The sequence below is a fragment of the Micropterus dolomieu genome, linkage group LG09 (assembly GCF_021292245.1).
Source record: "Micropterus dolomieu isolate WLL.071019.BEF.003 ecotype Adirondacks linkage group LG09, ASM2129224v1, whole genome shotgun sequence".
NCBI classification, from domain to species: Eukaryota; Metazoa; Chordata; class Actinopteri; order Centrarchiformes; family Centrarchidae; genus Micropterus; species Micropterus dolomieu.
This window is the reverse complement of record NC_060158.1, coordinates 191326-195936: the sequence shown is the minus strand read 5'-3', so window position 1 is coordinate 195936 and position 4611 is coordinate 191326. Positions and strand designations below refer to the sequence as shown.

Here is a 4611-nt window from a genome sequence, read left to right as displayed (position 1 = left end):
TATGAAATATATATATGCATATCTACAGTAGATGAGTTGAAAATTGGATAAGTTTATAGAGGTAATAACATATTAACATTTGTTTAGTTGTTGAAATAGAATATTTATTTCTGTGTAAAGATTTTAAATAAAGTCATTTAAATATAATTTGAAATTCATATGATTCAATTTGAAGTCACACAGTTTAGTTTTCAATGAGCTTGTGTTCGTAGGAAAATGCATGTTATAATATGTTTTACAATCAGATACTGAAACTATGGTCATCAGGCGGGATTCAAACCCAGGTCGCTGTAGTAAAGACTCAGCCTTGTTCCTACAGAATGACCTCTACCAACTGTTACTTTCACTACAACAGAAATGAAAAATACAGATTTGATTAACTGGTCTTTATTGTGTAGAAATAATCAAAATTACATCAAGTAAACAAACTTTATCCATGAAACATGTGATTAGAGAGTGACTGAAGGGAAGAAAGAGACACAGACACAGAGAGTGACAGAGTTCAGAGAGCAGTAGCAGAGTAAAACCAGTAGCAGAGTCCCAGTGAATCAGGTCAGGCCTTCTCCCACCACTCCGCCCCGCACTGCACCGCCGCCAACCGTTCAAAACATAGTCGGACTTGCCACTAGCAAGATTGCCCAGCAACATTGCTCAAACAGTTGCACCATGTATCATCAGCTTTAGGCCAACACTGCCCAAACATTCCTGTGGTTAAAATCTCATCTTGTATCACTTTATGGTGATGATACCCTGCTTCATATTTCTAATTCTAACAATGACATTTCTTCAATGACAAAACTTAAGAATAATTTTGAATATATAATAATATGATTTCATATATAATAATAATTTATAGGTGCAAATTACATCTTAACAACATAACTTATCATGAACTGACTTCAGTGATACCAGATAAGAGTGTTTTTTTATGAATAAAATGCTTTAATCATTAAAAATAATGTTAACAAGGTTCAATAAAGCTGACAGAAACCTCGGAGATGTTATTCCCCAGTCATGAAAGATGTTTAATTTTAACAAGTATTCCAAATGTAAATCATAAAATTTGTCACTCTGGTATATATAAACAAGAGGAAGCCATTATTTGATATTTTTATTGCATGAATTATTAAAACCATCAACAATACAACAAGCAAGAACACATTGATATTGAAATGTGTAATGACAGAAAAGAAGAACCAGAGAGAGTGCAGACTGAGAGCAGTAGCAGAGTAAAACCAGTAGCAGAGTCCCAGTGAGTCAGGTCAGGACTGGGAACACTGGTCTCTCCTCAGCGTCTCTGAGACCAGAGCCTGGGAGCCCTGGGTGGCCTCACAGGTCACAGAGCCCACCTTCCTCCACTGGTCTGCAGGGAGCCTCAGGGTGCTGCTCCAGCTGTAGCGGCCGTCCTTCTCCAGCACCCCGGGGCTCCTGCTCTCCTCCCAGCTGCTGCTGCTGCTGCTGCCGTCCACCTTCCAGGCCATGCAACATTTGGAAGTATCCATTTTTATCTTCTATCTGTTCAATTTTACCGGAAGAAAGTTAATTTTATTAAATCCTAACAAGTTAACAAACGTTATTATGGCAGTGGAAATTTCAAAACTAATCTTGGCATACATTTTTACCTGACGATTAAAGTTTGATCTTTTCGCCACTTCAAGCTGTTTGAATTTCAGTATGACAGGTATGTGTAAAGAAAAGTTTAGTCAAGCTTCTCTGAGTTAGCCTCCATGGTAAAGGAATAGATATAAAAACATGAACAATAAAAGTTTTGTGCCTCAAACTTTCAAATCCTGAATTTAAAGCATGATTTGACAATGCTGTATTTAGTATTTCAGCAGAAACTCCAACATCCAGTCTGGTTCCTCCACCAAAAGTCCACCATACTGATACAAACTCATTGAGCCGCCGTACAAAAACCTCTCACTGTAGAGAGACACGGCTCTCTGACTTTGTCAAACTAAACTAAGGCTACAAGCCCTCAAGATACAACTTTACCTTTAATATTGTAAATAGTGATTTCTCCACAGGTTTAGCCTACTGTTCTATATTTAATGGAACGAGTTTTTGAATTGGATTTGCTGAAGTGAACATTTAATCTTAGTGCATAATATTTTATTAAATATTATACATTAATTTAGAAAGTCAAATAGTTTCTTGGCATGCTGAATATAAAAGAACAAAAACAGCTCTTAAAATAAAAGTTTGTTAAAGGTTTGACTTACTTCCAACATCCAGTCTGGTTCCTCCACCAAAAGTCCACCACAGTGATACAAACTCATTGAGCCGCCGTACAAAAACCTCTCACTGTAGAGAGACACGGCTCTCTGACTTTGACACAAACAAACTCACCAACATGGCTGTTTCTTCAGCTCTATGTTAAATGTGAAAATAAGACAGTGTAACAAATTTCCAGAATGCATGTTTTCATTTGATATATTATTTTAAAATGAAAGTTTCTTATTCTTATTTAAATAAGATAAAGGACAGTTTGAAACAACATATGTCTAGAAGCATGAAACCAAAATAATTTATAATATATATATTAAAATAGTATATATATTATATTAAAATAGTTTTTAAAAGATTTATAATTAATACTCAGATATATTGATTGATCCATTGATAAACAGCATGATCAGAGTAATCCAAGTCCCTGCTGGAGTCAGTCAGAGCATTTCCATAGAGAGCCACTTTGCATCAGCAGCACCATGCTCCAGTGCTCTGGGAGAGTTTATAGTATTATATATATATATATATATAGTACTATCTATGGCATCATTGATTTTTTCTATGAGATCAAGAATCGCCATACAAGTGGTGCTCTTTTTCCTAAATCCATCCTGTGATGAAACAAGAATATTACATTTTTTAAAGTAATTACTAAGTCTAGTATATACAATTCATTCCAATACCTTATAATTGGTGGACAATATAGATACGGGTCAATAATTGTGCATACTATTTTTATCACCTGTCTTAATAACTGGTACAATTCTAGCAATCTTTGTCATTTTGGGTACAGTCCCACAAAGTAAAGAAAGATTAATAGAGTAGACGAGAGGCTCCGCAATTTAATTTACAATAGATTTAAGAATTATGCTACAGATTTCATCTGTCCCAGCTGTGTGGGAACTTTCCATGTTCAAAATGATTTTAGAGAGTTGATTTTTGTTAGTGTATGTTAAAAAGAATGAATTCATATAATTGCCTTGCAGTGAAAGTAGCACCCTTTGGTTGTCCAGTTTTGTTGGAGAGGTCTTTACCTATAGAGATAAAGTGACTGTTAAAGCTATTAGTGAGATCTACACTGTCAAGATCACTACTAGCATTTCTGATATTGTATTTTGTTTTGATGTCGGGAAGTACAGTGGTTTTGTATCCACTAAGGACTTCATTGAGCACCTTCCAGGATCGTTTTTGATCACCTTCAGCAGCCTTTATAAGCTCGGTGTAGTGCCTTTGCTTACCTATTCGTATTACATGTGTAAGCTTATTTCTATATTTCGTATATGATTCCTTATGTGCATCACTTCTTTGTTTTGATGGATTTTAAAATATCCCTGGTATGCCACACTTTCCGATCTACAGCACCACTTTTTATGTTCTTTCGGGTATTGTACGATCAATGGAGTCAGTTAGCTCATCAATTAAAACATTATATGCAGTGTCTGGGTCTTTGCAGTTATATACTGAATCCCAATTTTTGGCTTTAAGATTTTCTGAAAAGCTTTTGTTTTAAAATGTGGAAAATCAGTCTTTTAGCAAAATCAATGAAAAGTACAATGGGAAAATGATCTATAGTATTACACCTGAATCCATACTAGCATTGTCAATATCTGAAATGATGATGTCAGTGATTGATCTGATGGATTCCATTACCCTAGTATATGAATTTATGGTGGGGAAAAAAGACGAAGAATAAAGAGTATTAATAAAATAATTTTTAGCCTTCTCCTCTTTTGAGATTTCAATATTGACGTCCACAAGAATAAAACATTTTCTTATTTGTATTTATCAGATATAAAAGTTAATCTAATTTGGTTTTGAAAATGTCAGAGTCTGGAGGTCAATAAATAACTCCAACAATGACATTTTTTACATTTGTCTCAATAAATTGACAATCCGAGTGACCATCTTCAATACTGAGGTCATCACAAATACTTACGGAGTGTCCTGAATCTACATATAGACATACTCCACGACCTGGTCTAACTAATCCGTTTTTGTTATACAGCTTATAACCATCGAGATTAAGAATATCCAGGTATGATGTGTCATTAAGCCAGGTTTCACTACAGCCAATCACGTCAAAACTACTGCCTATACTAGCCAAAAGAAAGAACAACATGATGCCCACACAGACTTCTAGTGTTAAGGTGTAAAAACGAATAGGTATTGTCTTCGACTGTTCGGGGTCAGCCCTAATAATTAGTTACATTATTTTGTTGGTCGATTGCGTGTTCTGTTTAAGTGAGCTCGTCCTGCATAGCCAAAGTGAATCTTCTCAAAAAAATATGATAATATAGAAACTTTAATGAAAATCTTAATCCTTGACAGCACATCAACTGAATGCAAATGAAACATTAAGAAACAGACAGAAGAGGGAACAAT

The 4611-nt window shown here is 35.0% G+C and overlaps 1 gene segment (V, D, J or C); it reads right to left on the bottom strand.

Annotated features, from left to right (window-relative positions):
* The window catches only part of LOC123976150, a 147472-nt gene that overhangs the window by 425 nt on the left and 142436 nt on the right, over window positions 1-4611 (bottom strand).